This window comes from Sturnira hondurensis, unplaced genomic scaffold (genome assembly GCF_014824575.4).
Source record: "Sturnira hondurensis isolate 20B ecotype Veracruz unplaced genomic scaffold, ASM1482457v3 Scaffold0002039, whole genome shotgun sequence".
Classification (NCBI taxonomy): Eukaryota; Metazoa; Chordata; class Mammalia; order Chiroptera; family Phyllostomidae; genus Sturnira; species Sturnira hondurensis.
The window spans coordinates 5818388-5845701 of NW_028074670.1; the positions used below are offsets into that span (position 1 = coordinate 5818388).

A 27314-nucleotide genomic window follows, 5' to 3' on the forward strand; every position below is an offset into this window, starting at 1 on the left:
CATCCATTAACCATTAAAGTATATTTTGGTTACTTCTAGTAATTGGGACTTAACAATAAAGGTGTTATAAATATTCACATTTTGGTGGCCATTATATATCATATAGCATGACATATATGTGTATACATATATGTGTGTGTCACACTATATATATGCGTGATTACTATATCATATGGTAAGACAGATTTTATTTTCTAAAGAAACTACTAAATGATTGCCTGCAATGAGTGTATCACTTAGCAATTCTACCAACACCAAAAAAGAGAGAGTTCAGTGAGACACCATATCCTTTGCAGCAGTTAAAATGATCAATTTGTGTATTTGAACATTGTAATGTGTAGTGGTATATCATTGTTTTAACTAGCACTTCTCTAATGACAAGTGATATTCATCATTTTTATAAGCTTATTTGCCATGTAGCTCCTTTGGAGAGGCGCCTCTTCAGAACTTTAACCCATTCTTTTATTTTTTATTTTTGGTTTTGTCATTATCGAGGTTTGAGTATGTGTATATTTAGATTAAAATATTTTATCAGGTATGTGTTCTGTCAATATTTTCTCCCAGGTTATGGCTTATATTTTCATTGTCTTAATAGTATCTTCTGAAGAATGAAATTTGTTTTAATATATTTTGACATCAATTTTTATTTCATAAGTTATTTTGTCATTGCATTTTAAACTTATCTCCAAACATAAGGTGATGCAGATTTTCTCCTGTTTTTCCTAGAGGTTCTATAGTTTTATACTTATATTTAAGCCTGTGATACATTTTGAGCTAACTTGGAGAGCTGTTGTTTTCTATTATGGTCCACAGATTTATACACCTGTCCATTCACCAATTCCATTCAGTCTTGATTCCTGGGACATCAAGAAGTCTTGAAGTCAAATAGCGTCAGTTCTCCACCAGTGATATTCTTCTTCGGTGTTGTGTGGGCTATTCTCGGTCCATTTCCTTGCTATACATAAAGGGTGAGAAAAAGTAGGTTTACAGTTGTGAGTACACAAAACATAGAGTTAACTATTGTATTATTCTTTATTGATTATTCTATTTTTATGTGTATTACAAACATAAACCTACTTTTGCCCACCCCTGTATTTGATAATCAGTATATTGATATTGACAAAACAGCTTGCTAGAATTTTTTTACTGTTCTAAAAATGTGTACTATTTATTACAACCAGTGCACCTCTTATCAAATGCTGCTTGGCAACAAAATCTTATTATGGCTTTAATAAATAAAAATAATAAGCTCACTATTTGTACCACTGTAATTAGTTAGATTTTCTGCAAGGTCACTTCATCCAAACTTATTCAGTACATTGTAATAAAATTCTCAGGCATTCATGTACTATTGATCTTGCCAGGCAACAAGTAGCTGCTAGTGCTAATCTTCACATCTTTGCTGTCACACTCAATCTGTCTAATATGTTCATTTCTGAGTAGAGAGCAAGTATTTCCATTGTTCACACAATCTGTTGGTATTAATAAATATCTCAACTTGTTTATGTTACAGGTTTGTCTCACCAAACATCAGGACTTTATTTTCATTCAGTAAAGCATCATTATCTTCTTCATCTCCAAGCTCACTTGTTTTTAGTTCTTCAGAAGGAGGTGGGTGGTAATTCCTGGCATGCTTTATTACCATATTTTCAAGATATTCTGCAAACTTTTAAGCTGCTGGTTGGTTGACTAGAAGAAATTAGGTAATAGTCTCTCTCTGCTAATAGTCTCAGGGCTCTCCAACCACAATCTGAGTTGTTCACAACCTTATATTCATTTCCAACCATGTTTTCAATGTCTGCATGTTCAATGGCTTCTTCAAAGAATTCCTCCAAAGTTGCCAGATCTTTTCTCATCTCTGATATACAGGCTTCCATATTATCAAGACAGAGATACCATAGCCTTGTTAACTCCTTATTTTCCACCAGAATCTTTCTGTTATGTCCTTTACCTAGAAGTCCCCTGGTGCTATTCTCTTCTGTACTACTCTCATTGGCTTGGTGTCTGATATTTTTTCTTTTATAAAACCTGGGAAGCCTTTATTTTTCCATGAGTTCCAGGCTTCTTTAGTGTTTACCATATGCTCCATCATCTTTAAAAATCTTTCTACATCAGGTGGATTTTTAGATAGTAACTGGTAAACTAATTTTGTAGTATCTGTAATGCAGACTGGTTGCTCTTTAGTCAAAACATAGTTTGAGCTTTTGAATTTAACCTGTCCCTCCAGATATTGAAATAAGATGAAATACTATAATAACAAAATTGCTGTCATACAATTGTAAATGCATCAACTTTTTGCTTGATAAATTTTGCAAAATATAGCACCTCCATACTGAGTCTCAGCTTCTCACCTTCGTCCCTGAACAACATGAACTTCAGCACATGCTCCAGGTTCTCCACAAGCTACCCGACCCTGGGCTCTGTTCAGTCACCCAGTTACTGGGTCAGACTGGCCAACAGCATGGCCAGAGTCTATGCAGGGGGCTTGGACTCCTGGATCTCAGTGTTCCACTCCACGAGTGTGTGGGGCAGCTGGGGATCCTAGGCCCTGGCTGCAGGAATGGCAGGAGGCAGGATCTGGTGGGCACAGGGGACATCCAGAGTGAGAAGGAGACTGTGCAATGCCTGAATGACTGCCTGGCCTCATACTTGGAGAGGGTGAGAAGCCTGGAGGCTGATAATTAGAGACTGGAGTTCAAAATCCAGGAACACCTAAAGAAGAAGGGACTCCAGGTCAGAGACTGGTGGCATTATTTCAAAACCATTGAGGACCTGAGGGATCAGATCTTTGCAAATTCTGTGGACAATGCCCACATCGATCTGCGGATTGACAATGCCCTCCTTGCTGCTGATAACTTCAGAGTCAAGTATGAGATCGAGTTGGCTATGCACCGGTCTGTGGAGAATGACATCGATGGGCTTCAGAAGGTCATTGATGACAACAATATCACCTGGCTGCAGCTGGAGATAGAGATCAAAGCTCTCAGGGAGGAGCTGCTTTTCATGAAGGACCAAGAAGAAGTAAATGGTCTACAAAACCAGATTGCTAGTTCTGGATTGACCTTGGAGTTGGGTGCCCCCAAATCTCAGGACTTCAGCAAATCCTAGCAGACCTCTGGGTTCAGTATGATAAGCTGGCTTGGAAGAAGAGAGGAGCTAGACAAATATTGGTCCCATCAGATTGAAGAAAGCACCATATTGGTCACCTCGCAGACTGCTGAGATAGGCAATGCTGAGATGACACTATTGGAGCTGAGATGTACAGTCCAGTCATTGGAGACTGACATGGACTCAGTGAGGAATCTGTAGGTCAGTTTGGATAACAGCCTGAGGGAGGTAGAGATGCACTACACTATGCAGATAGAACAACTCAATGGGATCTTCCTGCACCTGGGGTCAGAACTGGCCCAGACTCAAGCAGAGGGGAAGTACCAGGCCCAGGAGTATGAGGCCCTGCTGAACATCAAGCACAAGCTGGAGGCTGAGATTGCCACCTACCCCAGCCTACTGCAAGAAGGGGAGGACTTCAATCTTGCTGATGCCCTGGACAAGAGCACCTCCTTACAAACCATCCAGAAGACCAGGACAGGCAGAATTGTGGACAGCAGAGTAGTGTCTGAGGTCAACGACAGCAAAGTTTTGAGGCTTTGAATGTTTGGCAGGACAGGAAGTCAATAAAAAGTTCAGAGTTAAAAAAATTGCAAAATATACATGTTCTCCTCCAGGTTTAATTCTTCCATCTTTTTTCTTGAATCCTGAGTGTCATCCAATTTATAATTTTGAAAACAGCTAGAACTTCTGGACACTAGAGAAAAGTTTCCCATGAGCTCTTCTCATAGCATTGCAGGATTCCTGAAGTAATCCTGAAGTGACCAGAATTTTCAGTATAGGTAGTAATTAATTAGAATGGAGCAAGTTGTTGGTGCTTCCTCATCTCCTATTTCACTTTCTTCAAGTGAATATCAATTCATATCAATTCCTTCTTCTCTACCTTCAGTATGCTTCTAACCCAAGGTGTTTTCCTGCTCATTTGTATTAAAAACAATGACATATTCCATATTAAACTGACTCTGTAAGTTAAAACCTGATTTCTTAGATAAAGGGAAAAGCCTAACCAAAAAGAGTTGAACCACAGAACACTGTATTCTGTGATTTTGATCATCTTAAGATATCAATGCACATGCATAGTAAATATTTTTTTTCCAGAAGAATAGAATGTATTTGATTTCCAAGTAGCAATGATTTTTCCCACAAAAGTGAATATTGTGTCACACTGATCCAGAGGAAGACAATTCAGAGCACCTTCCAACGATGCAAGGATGTAGACGTTGTACAAATGCCTTCAGTTATACCACCAATAGAGAGAGAAATAATAGCTAAAGAGTTTTTGCATGATGAATGACTTATAATTTCTTCTTCTAGAACCCCTTTGGAAGCTTGGTAAAGGGGACTTTTTTCTCATTTTTATTGCTAGGTAAGTGTCTGAAAGTATTCAACAGTGGCTTGATATTTTTGCCATTCAGAACCTCTCTGGTGGATTTCATAAACTGCCATCACACTTAGGGTGAACTGAAGAGTCCCATTGTCAGAAACTCCTCAGCTAAGGGTGCCCCTCACTAGAATTCTTTATTAGTGTCGTTTTGAATCTATAGATCATGTTGGGAAAAAATGGCATCAATTTTGAGTATCCCAATCCATGAACATGTAAAATCTCTGCACTTTTCTAGAGAATCTTTGATTTATTTTGTTAGTTTCATGGTTTTCTGCATTATACCCTATATATGCTTCATTAGCTTTACACCTAAATATTTCTTAATGGCATTTTTGGTGTTATTTAAATGGTATAATATTTTAATTTTACATTGCAATTGTTTATTGCTGGTATCTACAAAAGCAATTAACATTTGAATATTAATTTGCATCCTGCAACTTTGCTATAATCAATTGTAAGTTCCAGGAGGGTTTTTTCTTCGTCATTTTTTTTACATAGATAACCATGTTTTTTGCCATTAAAGGTAGTTTTATTTATTCTTAACAAATATATTTTTTCTTTTTATTGACTTATTATACTAGTTAGAAATTTCTATAAGAAATTAGCAGTGGTGAGAGGGGATATACTCTCCAGTCAAACTGTTCCCAATATCTGGGGAAAAGACTTCAGTTTCTTATTATTAATGATTATATTAATGTACATATGTTAGATGTTCTTTATCAAGTTGAGAAAGTTCCCTTTATTTGTAGTTTGCTGAATGTTTATAAGCATGAAGTGTGTTGGCATTTGTCAAGTCTGTATCAGATGAGTATAATCATGATTTTTTTTAGCTTGTTAAATGTAGACTATTAATTGATTGATGTTCACAAGTTGAAACAGACTACGTCCATGACATAAGTCCAACATGGCTGTGATAGACAATTTTTAATATCTTTTTGGATCTGACTAACTAACATTGTGTTGGAAGTATTTACATTTGTGTTCATCAGAGATAGTGTCCATAGTTTTACTTTCTTGTATGGTTTTTATCTGAATTATGTGTTAATGCTGGCCTCAGAATAGATTGTGAAGTGTTATCTCTGCTTCTATTTTCTTGAAATCATTGTTGAAAATAGGCAATATGCATATATGCATTAATATATGCATTCAGTGATACTCATTTCCTTCTAAGTGCAGAATTTGTTGTATTCTGCAAATTTGATTAGTTGTATTTTTATACCCATTTCATTTAAATTTTGTTTTAAATTTTAGTTGATGTTTCTTTTTGGCTTATTTGTTATTCACAACTGTGTTGTTTAATCTCTAAAAATTTTGCATATCTCCAGTTATCTTCCTGTTATCATATCTAGTTTAATTTCTTTATGGTTTGAGGGTGTATTTTGTATTATTTCTATGCTTTTAAATTTACTTAAGTATTTTTATGGCCTAGAATGTGGTCTTTGTAAATGCTCTAAGTAAGCTTGAGAATTTGTATTTTGCTGTTGCTGAATGCAGTATTTCATAAGCAGCAACTAAATTAAGTTGATTGATCTTGTTCAAGTCAACTACACTCTCACTGATATTTTGCTTTCTTGATCTATCAGTTATTGAAAGAAGAAGATTGAATTATCTAACTGTAATAGTGGATTTGTATCTATGTTTTTGCTGTTCTATTTGTTTTTGTCTCATATTTTGAATCTTTTCAGATATAATAAATTTGTAAACTTAGAAAAAGCACAAACGAAGAAAACTAACACAAGAAGAAATAGACATTCTATATGTTTAGAATTAAAGTAATTAAATTCATAATTAAATTTTTTACACTGAGCACTCTAGGACCACATAAATCAATGAATTCTACCAAAAATTTAAGGAATACATTCTTATACCAACTTTTTAATAGGGAAAAAAGAGAAATGTCCAGTTCCCCAATGAGGCATGGAATTTCATGTTCCAAAAACCAATGTGATTCTGAGAAATAAAACTTATATATTGATTGCTCCTGTAAATACATATGCAATCACTATAAAAATTTAACATAATACTTGAAAAGGATAAAATTATGACATTATGATAAAATTATAACATTATGACAAAATTCCATTTACTTCAAAGTTTATGGTTGGTTTACTTTGAAAAGCATTCAATTATTTGATCATTATAAAAAAACATTGCAAAAAATCATCATTAAAAAACATTACAAAAGGGACCTAGTGAGATAGGTCCTTTTGTACAGAATAGGATTGAGGGTGGGAGGTGGGGATGGCCGAGGTGGAGGGAGTGGGGCGGGAAATGGAGACAACTATACTTGAACAATAAAAAAAGAAAAAGAGAAAAAAAAAGACTTCAAGAAATTTGGAAAATTTCTTTTAATAAAACTCAATATTTATTTATGACTTCTTCTGGTAGTTGTTATTATTTTATAGAACCATAACTTATTTTGCATATTAATTTTGTATAATGCAACTTTACCAAATAATTTAATTAGTTCTAACACTATTTTGGTGGAGTCATTAGGATTTTCCATACAAGATTATGTCTTCTGCAAATAGAGACAATTTTATTTATTCCTTTCTAAGTTAAATGCCTTATAATTATTATTCTTGTGTAATTACTCTGGCTAGAACTTCCAATTATATGGAGAATAGGAGTTGCCACATTGGGCACATTTGATTGGCTCCTGATCTAAGAGAAAAAGTTTCAAACACTCACTATTGAATATGATACTCTCTGTGCTTTTTATGTATCACCTTTATTGTTTTGAGGCGTGATCCTCTATACACAAGTCATTAAAGATTTTATCATGAATGGATGTTGAATTTTCCATACACTGTTTTGCATCTACTGAAATTATCATATTTAAAATTTTTTTATAAATGTATAAATTGAACAATCCTTGAATCTCAGTGGTAAATCCCACTTAACTTAACTTAATCCCACTTCATTGTGTGTGATACTTTTAGTGTGCTGTTGAATTCAGTTGGCTAGTATTTTATATCTATATTCATCAGGAATGTAGACCTCTGGTTCACTTTCCTTGGCATGTCTGTATTTAGCTTTAGTATCGGGGTGATGATGGTCTTGTAAATTGAATTAAGACTCTTCTCTTCAAATTTGTTTGTAAAAGTTTGAGAATAGTCTCTTATGATCCTTTGTATTCCTTTGGTATCAGATACATCTCGTTTCTCACACAAAATTTTTATTTGGGTTGTCTCTTTCTTCTTTTCCTGCTTAGTCTTGCTAAAATTATATCAATTTCCTATTCTTTTCAAAGAACCAATTCTTGCTTTTGTTAATCTCTGCTGATATTTTCCTAGTCTCTATTTTATGTAATTGGGCTATAAGCTTTATCGCTTTATTTCTGTTCCTAAATTTGAGCTTAGTTTGTTCTTATTTTAGTCTTTTGAGGTATAAAGCTAGGTTGTCAATTTGAGGTCCTTTTATTCTTTGTATATGTATTTATTACTATAAACTTCCCTGTTAGGATTACGTTTGATGCATTCTATAACATTTGTATTTTGTTTTTCCATCTTTGTTTTTCTCAAGATACTTTCAAAAATTTCCCTTTTAATTTATTTTATTATTTAATTTGTTTCATTGGTTGTTTAATTACATGTATCTATGAATTTTCCAGCTTTCCTTCTGTCACTGATTTCTATTTCATTTCATTGTGTTTGAATCTGCAGAAAAATATTTTGTGGCTCTATATATGATCTAGCCTAGAAAATGTTGTGTATGCTCTTAAGTACGTATATACTGCTGCTGTTGCCCTTTCATAAGGCAGGGACATCAGAGAGTCTCCCAGAGTCAGGCAGGTTGCAGGTTGAGCTTCACTATTAAGTTAGTTGCTGGCTGCACTGTTGGGCAAGGCTGCTTGTCTGGCTCTTTGGTTAGGATGAGCCTCCAGCTGTATCACACAGTTTGGTGGGTCTATAGATTATACCCTTTGGTTGAGTGGGGCTCCCTGTCCAGGCTCCCTTATTAGGTGAGACTGCAGGCTATGCTTTGTGATTAGACTGAATTATTGATTTGGCTCCCTGTGTGGGGGAGGCTGCAGTCTACATTTAGCAACCAGGTAAAGTTGTAGGCTGAGCTTTGCTGTTGACAGTGTTGTAGGTTGGGTTCCATAGCTGGACAAGACTGGTGGCTGTATGCTGGGGCTTCTCAGTGTCACTGTTAAGGCTCCCTGGGTATGGTGGGTCAGAGGCTATACCAGTTAGGCAGAACTGTTGGTTTGAATTCCTTTCCAAGCAGGGCTATATGGGATGGGACCCAGGGCGATCTGTTTTTTCTGGTTAGGCTTTCTGGTTGGTGGACTGTAGGCAATACTAAGCAGTTGGGTGGAGCTTCATATTTTCTTCCCTTCCCAGACAGAGCTATAGAACCTGTTCACGACTGGTGTGGCTTGCTAGCAGGGGACCTGAATAAGGCAGCACTACCCACCAAACTCCTTGGCCAGAGAGGATTCCCAGCTCAGCTCTAAGATGGGCAGAACTCCTGTCTGGGCTCTCTACTTGCAACCACTGTAAGCAAGGTTGAAAGATGAGCCAGATAGCTCCTTGGTTCTATACTTAGGCTTCCTGGTTGGGCAAGACTAGAGGCTATATTCAACAGTTTATGGGGGGTTAATTTTATTTTTCTGGGTCATTGAAGCCATAGAATAAGCTTCATGCTTGGCAAAACATGATGGTTCATGATGTGGAACAGGCCAAGCCACCCTCTGAACTCCCCAGTCAGTAGGAACACAAATTCAACTCTGTAGATGGGCAGAGACATTGGCTAGGATTTCCACTGAGACATTATAGTTGAGATGAGGAATGAGGTCTCCCAAGACCTGAGAGCTAGTTTTCATATGCCCCACCTGCCTTCTTGGTCTCTATTTGATTCTCAGTTGTCAAGCCCTCAGATTTCTCCAATGATCCCTGTGAGAAGGACCCAAGTGGGCCTATTGGGAAGCACTCTACATTTCTGTGGGAGATAGAGGTTCATTGGGGGCTTCTTTTCACCCACTGGAAAACCTACAGACCCAAGGGTGCCCTCCTAGTATGGCACTGTGCTGGTGCAGGGCAGGGGTAATGTGGTCAGAGTGTAGCCACCCCTCTTATCCTCTCATGTGGTCCTTTATGATCTCTATGGCCCAGTGGTTTGCTTCACTTACTCCTGGCTACTGGGATTTTCATAATGGTTTTTTTCTATGAATAGTTCATTGCTAGTTGGTCTTGTGAAGGAAACTGAAGTGGGAACAACTTGTATCAACATCTTGATGACGTCTCAACTGCTTTTTAATATCATCCCTAAAATTTATGATACCTAATGTTGGCCCCCAGCTGTCTAGCTTTGCCTCCCAGGACAATATCAATACACTCTGCTGTTATGGTTTTTGCTTTCTGTGTTCCGATAACCAGATGACCAAAAAAAGGGTTAGCCCTCAGTATTCACTTGTTGTCTCAGATTAACTGACAAGGCAGCTAATAGGACCCTGAGTGAAGGAAATATCAGATTCATCAGGTTTGAGTAAAACAAACAACAACAAAAAAAAACAACACACCAGGTAGGACTTAAGACTTGATCCAGAAAATGCGTATCTATATTGGGGAAAGTAATTGACCAACTTTAAGCAACAAGAGATAGATGATATAGACATAAATAGTTGAGAGAGAGAGTTGGAGAGGGAGCTAAAACTTGGAATCCTAGAAAATTGTGATAGACCCTAACATTGAGTAAGAAGAAACCTTGACCTTAAAAAAAAGCCCTACAAGGTACAATTGTTGCATAACTATATGAAAATGTTAGAGTATAAACTGTAAGTAAATTTTTGTTCTAACCACAATTTTCTCTTAGGAACTTGTACATTCTTAAATTATGTAGTGCTTTATATTTTACCAATATTTAATTCTTAGAAAAACTCATTGGAAAATACAGGTTGTCTTATTGTCACTATATTATGAATGGGAAAATCAAAGCTCAGAAAAATAAATCTGGTGCCTAAGCCACAAAAATGGCATATGACTGACCTGTAAACTAGACTTCAAACTTCAATTTCAGTGATTTTTCAGAATTTTCTGATTCTTGGGAGAGATGAAGATTAGACTAGAAGGAGCAATAGCAGAAAGTCCTTGAAGTACAGAATCATTAACTACTAACTTCCCTATTAGCTATTTAAGCAGTAAAATAAATTTAAAAAATTTAGAAATATTGAGGATACTTAATATCAACTGAGGATATGGGTAGAAGTATTTAGAATCAAATGTTGCCACTTTTCCTTTTTATTTTTTTAAATAGAAAACCAAATAGGTCATGGAAGTGAAACAAAATTTTCTAGATCCTCCTGGGTGAACCCAGGATTTGAATGAGTCTAATTCTAAGGATTGAACTTTTAGAAACTAGGATGTAATAGTTCTACTGTCATCAAATTCCTCTGTGTTTAGCTTCCCGATGTGTAAAATGGGAGAAAGGTTTTGTTTGACATGTGACAGGAGGTTGCCATGGACATTAATTTCTGAGGCCAGGGAAGTTCTGGTCCAGTTGATTTCTAAATCCCCTCTTGGCCCTAGCTACCTATGATTGAATTGGCTTTTAATATAATATCTGAAAACAGTAAGGACTTAGCGTTTACAAACATGGAATATGTAAGCTCCATGAAATATCTTGTTTTGTTAAGCAAAATTTTTCAGGTTTCAGTTTTTAAGGGATTTTTTAGCACATTTCTGATTAATTTTTACTTACCTTATTTTCCACTCTCAACACATTAGAGCTGCTTCTTGCATCACCACATGTTACTATATTGCTGTTTCAAAAGCCAGTCACATTTCTCCCTCCCTCCCTCTCTCTCTATCTCTCTCTCTCTCACTCTCTCTCTCTGTTATTTGTTTGTTTTTTGCTCTGTCTTTTTTTTCTTTGTAAATAGTGGGCCACATGTGAATAAGGTGCTTATAAGGGCAGTGATTACAAGTGTCTTCTTCAGGCCCTCTAGAAGTTGACATGAGCTTTGTAAATGACATTTAGCTGCCTGTCAGCCAGGGCAGACAGAGGACGTGGCAACTGATGTCTCCCACTCTGTGATCTGCTATCAGTGTAATTTGCATTGCTGTCAACATCTAATGGAATAATTGACATCTTTTGTCTGAAAGGGTCACCAAAGTCTGAGAAATCCTAAACACAGAGAACTGCCAACAGGTAAAGGTTTCTGTTTAACCTCTTTAGTTAACTGGTACTGAGCAATGTAAGGGTTTTCCCCAATGACACTGAAGTGATTCCCCAGGAGTTTCTCCTCTTTTACAGGTAATCAATGACGCATTATCTATCTGGTAAACCCATTTCCACACTACATTAGACATGCTTCAAAGCAAACCAAACTGCACCAAGATGAAGAAATCTAGGGGAGATTTTATGGCTCTTCTTTGCTTTCTGTCTCACATAATGATTTATGATAATGTATTGGTATTTCCTTGAGCTCATATTATATTTGTGCTATATATTATTTTGCTCATTTTCTACTCCAGGAAACAATAGCAAAATCCTTTCATCTCTGTAGAGCAATAACCACTGCCTCACTGTATATAGCACTGAATCAAACTGTATCACTACATTTTGGAGTTTTTAATTTGGGGTACCTTACTCTGGAGAAACATATTAAAAATGCTGAAGTGCCACAGATTTAAATGCAATGTTACCATACTTGGAGTAGTGTGCCTTCTGCTGAAGAAATTTCGTATTTATTTTAAAAAAGCAAATACCATAATCTCAGATATTGATAAAATCTATGGCCAATTCTGACATTGTATTATCTTAATGTCCTTACAAGTAGTACAATTTAACTTGACTAATTATTTTAAGGGCAAAGGGGGCAGTAAGAAGAAATCTATGGAACAAGTGATGTGGCTGCCTTTTTTATATGAGAGGGCTGTTTTGTGGTCTTTCTTCTTACCCCTTTTGGGAAATTAATTCTCTGTGGTGGAGTGACAGGAGATTTCAGCTGATAGTTTCTAGAGACGCCAATGCAGAAAGATCACTCTGGAGGGCATCTCCCACAAGGGGAATACAGGAAGCATTGTGCCTCACAGGTTCCCACGCCTCTCCCTCCTAAAGCACGAGGCCTTCCTCCTGCCTCCTCCCCAGATTCATCGCAGGCGGTTTCTTTTGTCTTCAGACCATCATTTAGGGGAAAACTGAAGTAGTTAGACATGTACACTTGTACTTGTTTTGATGAAAGCGTGGAGATTATATCACATATGTTGACAAACAATAGCTCAGAGGTAAAATCTAGCCCACTGTCTGTTTTTGTATGGCTCGTGAACTAAGAATTGATTTTACAAATGAATAATGTAATCAACTTAATAATAGGGAACACTCATTTTTAAGTCCAATTGAGTAAAATGTTGTTGCCCAAAAAAGAATGTTAATCTCCTCATTTTAAACATATATCACCAAAAAGAAAAACATACATGTATGACTATTGTTATCACTATATTTTGAATGCATATTACAAACTTGACAGCTTAAATCGACCCAAATTTAGTACCCTGCAGTTCTTTAGGCCAGAAACCTGAGTATAATCAGCCCAGTTCGAGTTCTCTGCTCAGGGTCTCACAGAGCCATAACCAAGATGTTCACCAGGCTGGATTCTTACCTAGAAACTCTGGAGATGAAACCACTTTTAAGATTTTTTCAGGTTATTGGCCAAAATCTATTGCTTTTGGTTGTAGGACTAAGGTGCCTGAGGCTCCCGCAGGGCTGTCAGCCAGGAGCCCTTCAGATCCTGGAGGCAGTACATACAGTTTCTTGCTAGTCTTTCTCCCTTTCAACAACAAAGCCTAGCCCCTTTGTCAAATCCTTCTCCTTCTCCTGACTTCTCTGGCTTCTTACTGCACTACCAGCTCTAGAAAATTGTTTTACATCACTTATGTGATTTTATATATCTCACATAGATGAATTTCCTGTCTTAAGAACAACAAATTGATAACTTCCAACATATCTGTAAAATCCTTTTTTCCATGCAATTTAACATAATCATGGGAGTATTACCAGGTTGTGATGAGCCTGAAGAATCTTGCCTTCCACAGCTGGATAATAGAGTTTACCTATTTTCAAATTTATTGTGTAATTCCAATTTGTTTTCTAATATAACTTTTTAATTTTTAAATCATTAATTTTTTTTCAATTAAAGTTGACATACAATATTATATTAGTTCCAGGTATACACCCTAGTGATTAGACATTGTGCAACTTACTAAGCAATCATCCCAATTTGTCTCATACCCACCTGACACCATACTTATGATTTAAACAATGTATATATCCACTATTGGTATGTGAGACTTCCTACTGCTATCATTAATTTGATATGACTGTGCTTTTTAATCATTGCCAGTTTGGCAGGTACATCTTATTATATATTTTTGGCATTATCTCAGACTTTACTTTTATTTAGAATGTTTTCATACACCCAGAAAAGTCGGGAGACTGGTAAAACATCTTTTCTGCCTTGAACTATTCAAGCATATGTTGTTAACATAATGTTCCATCATCTCCAAGTCATTTAATATTTTCTATAACCAAGAATACTATCTTACATAACCAGTATACAATGATCCAAATGAAACTAACACTGACATATACGGGCAGGTGATCTTCATCCTATATACAGACTTTACCAATTGTCCAAATAATGTTCTTCCTAAGAAAGAGACCCAATGCAGGATTAAAAGTTACATTTCACTGTTGTGTTTATTTAGCCTCCCTCAATTTGGAACAGGTTTCAATCTTTATGTGGCTTGGTTATTGACACTTTTGAAGATGGCAGGCAAGTTATTTTGTAGAATGTCCCTCAGTTTGAGTTTGTTTGATTTCAGTTGGTTATTGTCAGTTAGGCTCTGATGATACTTCAGCTGGTTAGACTCTGGTTAACTAGTTTTTCCTGAGGGCAGGGCTTGTCAAGGACACAATGCTCTGGTATATTTCAAACTAGTTCTTTTTTGTTTTTCTCCTGTTGGAAGTATGAGGAATTTTTCTCTGATGTGTACTGTGGGAACGTGGTTGAGCCCCGGGAAGTAAATCTCACAATATTGTTGGGGAATGCTTGTAACTGGATCCCCATGGGGTTTTTAATTCCCAGACTCCTCGGCACTGAGCCTCCAGCAGCCATTCATGAATCCCAGTGACAGCAGTAGCTCCCCTGACAGCTTCTGCTGAAGGTCTGTGTTCCAGGAGGCTGTGCCTCCAGTCTCGGGGGCAATGGTTTGCTCTGCACCCTCCCCTCTTATGGATACAACAGTTGGTTTTGTTTTTTTTTTGGTCTGTTCATCTTTTCACTTATTTTTATCCTCACCCAAGGCCATGTTAATTTTTTAATAGTTTATTTTTTATTGCACAGGGTCTGGCAGAATTAACACCTGCTTAAGTGTGGTTGGTAAGGAAGGTAAGATACATGGATGTCTCGCACGAGAAGGACAGCAATTTGAACATTTCACCTAAGATGTCATATGGTATGCTTGCATGTGATATTGTCATGTTACAGAATTATATGTTTAAGATTTTGTAATAAAAGAGGAGCATTATTTGTGCCAGACCCAGTATTTTTTCCATTACCATTTATCCCCTTTACGTCCTTTTTGATCTTCACCCACCCCTCTCCCCTCAAAAATCAACATACTGTCGTCAATGCTCATGAGTTCTTTTTCTTTTCTGCTCAATCCCTCTGCCCCTCAACCTCCCTACCCAGTGCTATCAGCCTACTCTCTGAGTCTGCTTCTATTTTGCTTATTAGTTCAGTTCATTCATTAAATTCCATATATGAGTGAAATCATATGATATTTGTCTTTCTCTGACTGGCTTATTTCACTTAGTATAGGGTTCTCCAGGTCCACCTGGAGAAGGGCAAAATCATAAAGGGCAAAATTTTCTTCTTTCTTATGCTCAAGTAGTATTCCATTGTGTAAAATATACCATAGTTGTTTTATCCACTCATCTACTGATGGACACGGGCGGCTTCCAAATCCTGGTGGTTGTAAATAACACTGCAGTGAACATACAGGTGCTTATATTCTTTCAAATTAGCATTTCAGATTTCTTCGGATAAATTTCAGCAGAGGAATTGCTGGGACATAAGGCCCTTTCATTTTTATTTTATTGAGATATCTTCATACAGCTTTCCACAGTGGCTGCACAAGTCCGCATTCCCACCAACAGTGAAAAAGAGTTCCCCTTTCTCCACATCCTGGCCAGCACTTGTTCATTGAATTAGTGATGATACCACCAAACAAACAAACAATCCAATTAAAAATGGGCAAAGGATCGAATAGACACTTCTTCAAAAAGGACATGCCGATGCCCAATTGACACATGAAAATATGCTCAATACCACTAATCATCAGAAAAAATGCAAATTAAAATCACAGTGAGATATCACCTCTCACCTATGAGAGGCCATGCTTATTGATTTATTTAATTTTTTTAGAGTGAGGGTCAGGGAAGGAGAAAGGAGAGAAACATTGAAGGGTTGCTTGTCATACAGGTCCTGTCTGGGGACCGAACCTGCAACCCAGGCATTTGACTGATGGGGAATTGAACCCATGACCTTTCAGTTTATAGGACTATGCTTCAACCAGCTGAGCCACATCAGCCTTGACAGCTTTTTATATGACTTTAAGGACAGTGTGGCAACTTTCAAGCTTCTTACATAAAGACGTGGAAACCTGAGGTGTTTTATTTTTTTTTTTTGCCTTAAAGCATGTTGAATTTTATCAATAGCTATTTTTTCTAAATTGATTTTATCATATAAAAATATGCCTTTGCTAAAGAACAAAATTCAGCTGAGTACATTTAAAAATCTAGTAGGCTTTATTAAGTTATGGATGAAAAAGAGACCACATATTAAACCGAACAAGCTCACCAGAGGCCTGTATGGTGGCCTTCCAAACTTGGAGACCTAAAGTAACCACATAGGATGGCCTGAAGCCAGTCATAGAAGTAACATAGGCCAGAATCTTCCCTGACAAAGGTCGGTCTTTACCTTAACTGAGCCTGTCTATTGTTTTTTGTATCTACGATAACATACCTTTGGGATGTCAGAATAATCCTTTCTTTCCCCAGACTCCTCAGGGTATAACACTGTTGTTACCTCTACGAACTGTAAGTGTAATTGTTAACTAGCCTGTACCCACCAATATAAAAGAAGTATTTGTTCCTCTTTTACTCTTTAGTCAGTCCCAGAGATTTCCCCGCTTGGCTTTTTCCCACCTACCTAATCTATCATCAATGAATTTCATGTAACCTCTTGAGGCCTCATCCTTTTATTCTGATGTACAAAATAAACTACAAAATTGCCATGCTCTGAAGAATTTTCTCAATCCATTGAGAATGTTCTATCCAGCAACAGTCGTCAGCTTGGCACAAATGAACTCACAAACTCTTAAAGGTTTGGACAATTTTTAAGATTGACAAAGTGATGTATAAATCTGGCAGCATCCCATCTAGCAACTACAAGGGTACTCTAAAAGGTTGTACAAAATGAAAGGTTTTTAAAGGAAGAAGGGGCTTGAGAGTTATTAACAAAAGGAAAGAAAGGGTTATTTGGAGATATTGCTTATATTAGATCATTGTACTTTGCTTTTTTTATGACCAATAGAAAGCAAATATCTATTAATTTAATCATCTTTTAATATCTCAATTTCTGGCTTTCTTATTCCTTTCTATTATATTTAATTATGTATGTATTTGACTTTGATTATTCTCTACATAACCTGAGAGACACTACTAAAAGGAATGATTTGGAACAATGAACTACCTATCACAGAATAAATTAACAAAGCTGTTCTGATTTTGAGAGGATGATTAAAAATAGGATTAATCTTTAAGCAATATTTTTTGCTGCTATAATGCTGCCTTCTAATAGGGAAAGACTAAGGAAAAGGAGAATTAGATCAGAAAGGAAAAAGGAACTACTACCCTTTGCAACATCATGGATGGAACTGGAAAGCATTATGCTGAGTGAAATAAGCCAGGCGGTGAAAGACAAATATCATATGATATCACCATTAACAGGAATCTAAACAAACCAAACAAGCAAGCAAAATAAGACCAATGGCACTCAAATATGGAACAGGCTGTCAGGGCCCAGAGGGGAGAGGGGAGAGAATCATAGGGGAAAAGGGAATGGACTCACATGAACAAGTATAAAAGACACATGGACAATAACTAAGGGTGGGGGGTGGAAAGGGGAGGGAGGCGGGGAGCATGGGGTGGGGGGCGGGCAGGGTTGGGAATATAAGACAGAAACCTGTACTTGAACAAGAATTAAATAAAAATTATATTAAAAAAAATAGATCCTGAAGTTCTAGACAGCATAAGGTTACACTGACAAGAACTTTTTGGTAAGTGATCTGGAAATTTTATTTCACAACAGCAAAGTACTGTCTATGTAATGCATTAAGCAAAGGCTTGCACTTTTTGTGTGATTATTGATAAGGGCAAATGGCAGGATTTGGGCACGAGGTAAGAGATAAAAGATAAAGTGCTACATGAATTGCAGCAGCCAAGAAGTGGGGGTGCTGATGCACTGTTAATCTTATGAATACAAAATTTGATCTGGCAGGAAGGTGCTAATTAGAGTGAGGAAACTTCTTCATTAACAATGCATCATTTCCATATATTGGATCTCAAGAATTGATAGCACAGAATGCTGCTAGCAAAACTCTGGTGACTGGTTGAATGCAAATATTGAGGGCAGTGCAATTGGAAATGGATGCTGTGTAGTTATAGAAAATGATGGTGGGAGAGATATCTTAGTTGAAGAGGCAAAAGGCAGCAAAGCTGCACAGGAATATGTAGCTCATCAGGGGGTTAGGAAACATGACTTTGTCAGCATGCATGCTGTGAAAGGCAGAGAGTGATCCGAAAGTCAGAGACTAATGAATACCTTAGATCACATAGTACCAAAAAAGAAAGAAAAGGAAAATGAGGTAGGCAGTATGAAGAGTATTACCATAAAGAGGTGATTATAGGAGGCCTAGGAAAGAGGAGGTTGTTAAAGTCTAGAGATTTCCACCAATCTCACATGCGATTTAGCCATTATTAATTCAGAGATGCAAAAATCAGCATGGATAGTAGATATTTTATGATTTGGAGCTGTAATATAGAATTTAAAAATACTATACATGTTCTATGGAATTGCTTATTTTCTACCTTAGGCATTTTTATTGAAGCAAAAGGTTGATATTGATTTCCCCATTTTGGGAGACAGACACTGAGAAATTTATGAGGGCTGTTTGAGGCAAAAATACAAATTTGGCTCAGCAGATTAATTCCACTGTTCAAAGGTTAGAGCACTCTTCCGTCACAGTATGTAACACAAAGATCTAAGGGCCCCAGATAAAGTAGTGGCCGATCCCTAAAGACGAGCATTTGATAGTGAAGAACTAAGGGGCTGGCAACACTGGATGTAATGGCAGCAACACGGTGCCTGCTACAAATTCTTTCCATGGATAACATGACACTAGCCACTGACATTACGCCAGGGAGAGAATGAGGCACTAAAAAGCCTAAAAGAATTGGTGTCAGAATCCAGGGAATGAGAAATCCATGGTCTAAAGATTTGGGATCTGGCATTCTGGCACAGATAATGTCATAACGGTATGATAACAACCACCAAGTTTAAGGGAAACACTGGTTTCAGCATTGGAATAACAAACATGGGCATATTTAATATTAAGCCCCATCGTAGTTGAATTAAATGGGCTAAGAGTGTCTAAAATACATAATTTTTGTTATATTCAGAAATGCTGTGGAAAGCATATCAAAAATAAGAAACATCAATGGATCCAACTGACAATGGTAGAGAAAATGCAAAGACAGAAGACTAAAAAGCAACAACAATAAAAGCCCAATAAATTTATATGGCTTGTCTTTCTTGCCAGTTCTGATTACTATTTGTTTATACAAGCAATACTTACAGTCTAAATATTATGCTCTCTGTTTAATAAAGAAATTAAGTTGTTTGATTGATTAGTGTTATCATTTCTTAGCAAAACTTGTTCTTTCTCCAATCTTTTCCTTCAAATGACTTTCCTATATAATTTGGTGCATCATCAATTGTACCCACTATGACAGCTGATCCCAAGGTTTTTCTCTTTTAGTCTCTTACTGGAGAACTTGTCTCACAATTAAAAATGCCCAGAAAAACTTATCTTAGAATTTTAATTATGTCAAGAGGAAACCACTGACTTCTCCCCAAATTGGTTCCTGTTCCAGATTCTTCATATGCAACCTATTTAATGGATTCCATATCTGTGATTTTATCTACCCTCTAAAATTTGTTTGTAACCCACAAATCAATACCCATAGCACTTTCACAGTTATTTATAGACATTTGAAGAGTGGGAAAAAATCTTTGAGTCACCCAGTACACGTTTCTTGCTAAGGAGGGTGCAGGTGAAGAAAGACAATGTCCTTCCTTGTTTGGGCTCTGATAATGTAAACAAGTTTTTCACAGTCTATTTAGTGTCACATTTTTGCAACTTTGTTTTTTTGCAGGGGTGATTTTACTTTTAAAATGCCCCCCAAGTGTTGTGCTGAAGTGCTTTCTGGTACTCTCAAGTACAAGTACTCTCTGTAACCTGTCTTACAGAGAAAATATGTTTTAGATAAGTTTTGTTTAAGTGTGAGTAACAATGCTGTTGGCTGTGGGTCCAATGTTGGTAAATCAAAAATAAACATATTAAACAAGGTGTTTTTATTTTATTGTATTTTTTAAGTATTTTATTTATTTATCTTTAGAGGGGAAAGGAAGGAGAGAGGGAGAGCGATGTCAATGTATGGTTGCCACTCATGTGTCCCCTGCTGGGAACTGGCCTGCAACTCAGGCATGTGCCCTGACTCGGAATCGAACTGCAATCATCCGGGTTGCAGGCTCATACTCAATCCACTGAACTACACCAACCAGGGCATAAACAAGGTGTTTTTAAATAGTAATACACGCAATCCAAGTTTATATACTGATTGGTGACCAAAGGTTCATAGGAGCCTGACTCTGCATTTTTCCTAGGGGTAATGGTTCAGTATTCAATGATTCAGTGTTTATGATGACTTTATAGAACATACTAGAGCAAAATATAAAAATTAACTGTGTATCAGCAACTACATTATTCTTAACATCACTTAACTTCACGTTTGTATCTTAGGTTTTGATCTTTCTTATTCACATGACTAGGGCAGAGGTAGATTTGAATTTAAGCTAGGGAAAAATTTGGCAAGGAGGGTATGAGATCAGAAAGTCAGTAATGTGATAGCCGAGTTCTTTAAAGATGAGCAGGCAAATATGAAAAGAGAATCGTGTAAAAATGATTCAGAAAAGGGAAGTCAGGTGTAGGAAACAGTTCTCTCAGCACCACAGGGGCTTCCATATCATGTTGTGGAAGGGTGGAAGGTGATTCTGTCAACAGCCATCATGTGTGCCCTGAATGTGACACCCTGCCCTGCCTTTCTGGCACTCAGTGGCCCCACATCACTCCAGATGTCCTTAGAAATGTATCTATTCAGGACACTGGTGTTTACTTGAATGTCAGTAGGTATATACTCCGATGTTTTAAACTTTTCTTCCCACCAAGTCTTGTCTCCTCTCATGGGTTTCTATCAAAATATTTCACCTTAACACAGCCAACAAAATCTTTGCGATCTCAGTCTTGAGCACTCCCTGGAAGAAAGCAGCTTTGGTAAAAAAAACCATGACCATCATTTCCTCCATATATGAATAGAGGTAATATGAATAACAGCTGTTCATAACTAGCCAGAATAGCTGTGAGGATATTAAGCACAAATGAGAAAATATTTCTATTATTCTAAGGATTCTAAGAGCCTTCCACTCCTCCTAATCCTTTGGAGCTTCCTGATTACCTGTTGATAGCCTTTTCCAGAAAGTGGATAGAAGTCAAAGCTGATTATTAATTATTGCTGAATAAAGGTGTCTCCCTGTGCCCCCTACCCCTGTGAAGTGAGTTTTGTGTTCAAAGGAAGTAGCTGGAGAAAGTCAATTAATCTGTGAATTTCAAGTGGTTCAGTAAAGCCTAAACCATGAGAACCAAAAGCTGCTAGGTAGCAAAAGCATAAGGATCAGTGTTTTAAAGATCTTTTAAATTGTACATCTCAGTGCTAAGCTATTTTCTCACTTACTGAGAATGTTACAAGCAAATAAAATTAATCTTAGAGATTCGTCTTTATTACAACAAATGCACGTGGAATTTCCTAGTGTTAAATTGTGATAATCTGTAAGTATAAAAGACTCGAGCATCAGAAGGCTCATACGTTTGGATAATAAGAGGTGTTCTCATGCAATTGATGGGACTACAGTTCCTGTCTGAATGAGTAAATATTAGTTCTCTGGACGGGAGGGAAAAGGTGATACTAGGTTTGCAATCAGCATGGACACAGGCAGAGTGCAGGAGAAAAAGTATTGACTAAATGCTGCAAGATGGCTTCCTGGGGGGGAAATGGGATGTGAGCATGGGGGCCAACGCACAAGGTAACTACAGGAATTATTGCTTGATTTAAGAGGCATTCTACTTTGTTTAGTACATAAAAAGGAAATGTGTTGGGCCAAATAAGCAGGGCAGATTAGAAAAGTCTGGAAAAATACAAAAAACAAAGTGGAAAGCTAGAAAACCATTTCAGATACCTGGGCTGGAAGCAAAGGCACCCTCCCCCATGTTTTATTGACTGGAGTATAATTTTGCTCCTGGGACTTTTGCTGAAAAAAAATATGGCGTGAAATGGGACAGATATTTGGTTGTTTCTAGATTCCATGGCCAGTAATACCAGCTTGAAAATATCCATTTCATCACTTCTAATTCTTCTTACTAAAGTAACCTCCTTAATAGTTTTCCCACTGTCGGCTGTATATCAAAATTATCTTCTGAAAACCCACATTAGGTGCTGTTACATCTCAGGTTATTTATCATTATTACTATTTTTAATGCAGCTTTATGTTCTCTTGAATAAAGCTCAGAACCCTAAGTATGACCTGTGAGAGTATTTACTACCTATCTTTTGAATTTACATTCCATCTCGTCTTGGTAAGAATTCTATGGTGAACATCACACACTAGTGTCTTACCCGATTATGTTATGTTATGCTGATGTCTGCCTTTCTAATTTTCATTTGCTTGGTCTGTAATACCTTCCTATATTCCCCAACTACCTTTAAAATTTCAGATACAGTCACCTTTTTCTAATGATATTATTTATGTATGTATGTATTTATTTATTTGTTTATTTATTTATTTATTGGCAGGTAGGAAAGGAGAGAGGAAGAGAAACATTGATGTGGCAGAGAAACATCAATCCGCTGGCTCTCATATAGGTCCCTACCGAGGACCAAACCTGACACCCAGACATGTGCCCTCCCCAGGAATGGAACCGCCAATCTTCTGCTTTGTGGGAGGGCACCAAACCAGATGGACCACACTGGTCAGGGAACGTTACTTCCTTTGTAAAATCCTGATTTCCTTGAGTTGAACTAGTTTATGCTCGGGGGAAGCAGACATGGTTAAAAATAACTGAATTTGTATCTGGACAGACTGTATTAGGACATAGTCCACTTAGCACTTCTGGGAGTTGGCCACATTCATTTCTGGTTCTACACATTACAAGCACTTCATTATCTGTAAAGCATAGATGAAATCTATATACCATTTGGTTTGTGAGAATTAAGTGAGATAAAATATGAAATTCAGAGCCACAGGAAAGCTTCATTAAATAAAAGTTATTACAAATTACATTAAGCAATCATCTCACTGTATTGTAATCAGTTCTTAATAACTCTCCTTCTGTCCTGTACTATAAAATTCTATGAAAGAAAAAGCATTTTATTTATGTTTTTGTATCTGTTAATTCTATTGCAATACTTACAACATAATAGGCATCCAACAATTGTTTTGTATACATCAATATGTAAAATTCATAAAGGCACACTAAAGTTAGAGTGACTAGTCTTGTTCATAAAGTTAAAGAAAGGTACATTTAAAACTGGAAAATAAAACTTTTGAGGCTTGGTTTTCTGTTAAACTTTCTTCTCACCTTTCATTTGTGATTTGTGGACATTTGCCTTATAGGAGAGCTACATGTTGGAAAGAACAACAGAGCAAAAATGACAATGACCTTGGAATAAAGCATTTTCAGTTCTCAAAATATTTCTTTTTTTCTTTTATATATTATGAAGAAAACAGAGAAGCAAGACTCTACTTATCCTATGTGTCCATAGAAAAAGAGCGAAAACTTGTTTGAAACTCAAGGTCTATCTCAAAACACCATTAAAGGATTATTTTGCATGGAGAAGTATACTTGGAGTAGACACACACTATACATCGGAAGTTGATCCTTCTTCTAAGGTACATTCATGAATTGTCCTTCCAAATTCCAGATAATAGAGACTAACTTTGCCAGGTTTTTTGTTTGTTTATACTGCAAGTGACATGAGCTAAAGAGATAAATTTGGTAAATTAGAGTGATTTCCATTTGAGGAACTGAGGGAATCCAGGCTGCCCAGGACGCATGATCCACGTGGTACGTTAGAAAGGCATTACCTGCAGTCATGGACTAAAATGTAGATGTGTTTTAGGAACATGAAACTACCAAAAAGAAAAGTTAATTATGGTTGTGTATGTTCATTACAGTTTACCAATCAGTCATCTTAATATTTGATCACCTGTGGCATTATATTGATGAACTATAAATATTTACTAAATTATTACATGGTGGTATATGCCATATATTCATTTCTAATTTAAATTGTTCCACATATTGTTACCAGGTGATTTCAATTTTGCTAAATATCAAAACCAGAATTTCTAAAGTATAGAATGAGGCAAGATAGGTGCCTTCTTTTACCACCAATCCATTAACTCTCTTCAAGTAAGTATCTTTAGCTAAATGAAGACCAGTCTTTTCAGGTGACAAAATCTAAAAAATAGTTAGATTGCAGTTTTTCAAGGTGACCACACTGAACTAAATTTAACAAAATATATTAAGAATGGTGCTTTATGGCGCTGGCTGGTGTAGCTCAGTGGATTGAGCGTGGGCCTGAGAACCACATGACTGTAGTTAGATTCCCAGTCAGGACACATGCCTGGGTTGCAGGCCAGTTCCTGGCAGGGGACACATGAGAGGCAACCACACATTGATGTTTCTCTCCCTGTCTCTTTCTCTTCCCCTCTAAAGATAAATAAATAAAATCTAAAAAAAAACATTAGGAAGTTGAAATTAGCTATACTTAAACACAAGTATACAACAGAACCAACTAGAATAAGCTATATTCTAGGGATGCATTGTTATTTTAATATTCATAGTGTTCCAATATAATCTACCATATTAACTGGCTAATAGCTTATTTCCATTTGAAGACTTTGGCTAGCTCAGTTGGTTAAATCCTGATATGCCAAGGTTTGAGGTTCAAATCAGGACACATAAAAGAGACCACCAATAAATGGATAAATGAGTAGAACAACAAACTGATGTCTCTCTCCCTCTGGAAAGAAAAGGTTTGACAAAATTTGATAGCTATCCATGATAAAAACTCTGAAGATAATAGAGAAGAATTAAATGTTATTTGAGTCACATAACCTACGGCATTTTGTTATAATAGCATGAGCTGACTAAGAGAATGCTCAAAACTCAACAGTAGAAGAATCATACAACTTTTTGATGGGTCAAAGATATCAAGATACATTTCACTGAAGATGATTTACAAATGACAAATAAGTACATGAATATATTTTCAATATCATTATTCATTAAGGAAATGAAAATTGAAATGCCAATGAAATATTAAAACATACCTATTAAAATAAGATTTTTCTTTTTATTAAATTTATTGAAGTGACATCAGTTAATAACTGGTTAATATAGGATTCAAGTACCCATTTTTATGATACATGAAAATATGTGTTACTGATTTTAATTTTTTGTTCATCTCCATTTGAATTTTGAGGAATTCTCTTAAATTTTATGCCTTCTTTTCACCAAGTACTAGGCCAAAATAGCCTATTATAGTGGCAAATTGCTGAATATAGATGTGTTTATGCCTGTCTTCTAACTGCAGCTGCACTCTTTTTTCTTGCAATAGTGAGCAAGTCATTTGTTTTGTATTTCTTTGAACTTCAGTTATCTTTCTCTAAGCTGAAAACTTTGGATTAGACTGCTGTTCTCAATCAACCAAGATCTGACACTCATTTTGCTTCAAATATATGGTATAACTCCTTTTTAATCATGAAATAAAAATAATAAAAAATGTTATTCCCATNGGGGACGTATCAGTAAAAATATTGCTGCGTGGAATATCTGAGATTTTCTTGCCAAGGCTCTCCTCTAGGGTTTTAATGGTTTCACGGCTTATATTTAAGTTAAAGTCTAAAACTTAGTAATAGTTTTTTGATCCATTCATTTACTGTGGTACATTTACGCAGTGGAATTCTATGCAGCAGAAAGAAAGAAGGAGCTCCTACCCTTTGCGACAGCATGGATGCAACTGGAGAGCATTATGCTAAGTGAAATAAGCCAGGTGGTGAAAGACAAATACCATACTATCTCACCTTTAACAGGAACCTAAACAACAAAACAAACAAATAAGCAAAATATAACCAAAGGCACTGAAATAAAGAACAGGCTGACAGTGTCCAGAGGGGAGAGGGGAGGGAATTTCAGGGAAAAGGGGGAAGAGTTTACAGGAAAAAGTATAAAAGAAACATGGAAAAAAACTGGGTGGGGGGAGTAGAAATGGGAGGGGGTAGGGTTGGGTGGGTGGGCTGGGATGGGGGTAAAAGACAGAAAACTGTACTTGAACAACAATTAAAATAAAATGATTTTAGAGATGAAAAAAATTAATAAATGTTATTCATAATCCATTTACATTTGTTATTTCCACAATTATGCATGTGTGCCTGTGTGTTCTTTGTGAGACTGTGAAAGTGCTAAAAATATCTTACTCCATAGAATGAAAGCTTTGTAGGACAATGGAACCTCATAACTGGCAAGGTTTTTTGAAGCTTATTACTTGATAAAGAAAGCTATGCTACCCATGCGTATATTCAACTTCCTCTTTAACACATTGAGACATAGTGATCTAACTAATTCATGGGTGGTCAAGAGACAATAAACCAACCTGGATTTCAGGAATCTGAGACTTCTTCAAAACTCAGTATTTTTATGTGGCATTTAAAACCTTTAGGCAGAAAATGCTCCCTCAGTCCTCCTGGAAATGTGACCAGGTAGAATGCTAATCACCACAGCTAAGCTGACTTGAGGAATTGAAAATGGCAGGCGATATCTGAATGCTGAATGATCCTTTCACCACATGAATACATTTTTTCCTCTTGATATCCACCAACAAAGACTTGTAATGAACGACTCTGTGATGCATGGTACTTCTCAGGAATTAAATTATGCCTTTTACCTCAGGACTTATCATGCATAGAACACATAACATACCTAGAAGGTCCTTCTAGTGAACAATGCTGCTTGCTAATGCTGAACCAAATTTAAATCTGTCTAGGCTCACAGTGAAATTGCCTGTTCACCTGATTGTTTTATTCAAGTAATGATTTTGCAATATCACATTCAATTGAATAATTATACACGCAGAGATGCTGAATGCCCATCTTTTCTAGATTAGAATAATTTATAAATGCAGTTTTTCTATTCCATTAAGCAGTACCACCTTTTAATGAGACAAACACAACAAGGTAGGCATAATGATATGTAACAAACAAGAGAAAGAAAATACAATTTGAGTAGGCAGAAATTGTAGTGTAATAACTGTTAGGAAAAGCCATTTTTATTTATCATCACAGAGTAATATACCT

At 36.6% G+C, this 27314-nt stretch overlaps 2 pseudogenes; one reads left to right on the forward strand and one right to left on the reverse strand.

Annotated features, from left to right (window-relative positions):
- Positions 1-1228: 1228 nt before the first annotated feature.
- The window catches only part of LOC118982661 (THO complex subunit 1-like), an 89336-nt pseudogene continuing 63250 nt past the window's right edge, over positions 1229-27314 (reverse strand).
- LOC118982527 (keratin, type I cytoskeletal 18-like) lies at positions 2339-3651 on the forward strand (annotated as a pseudogene).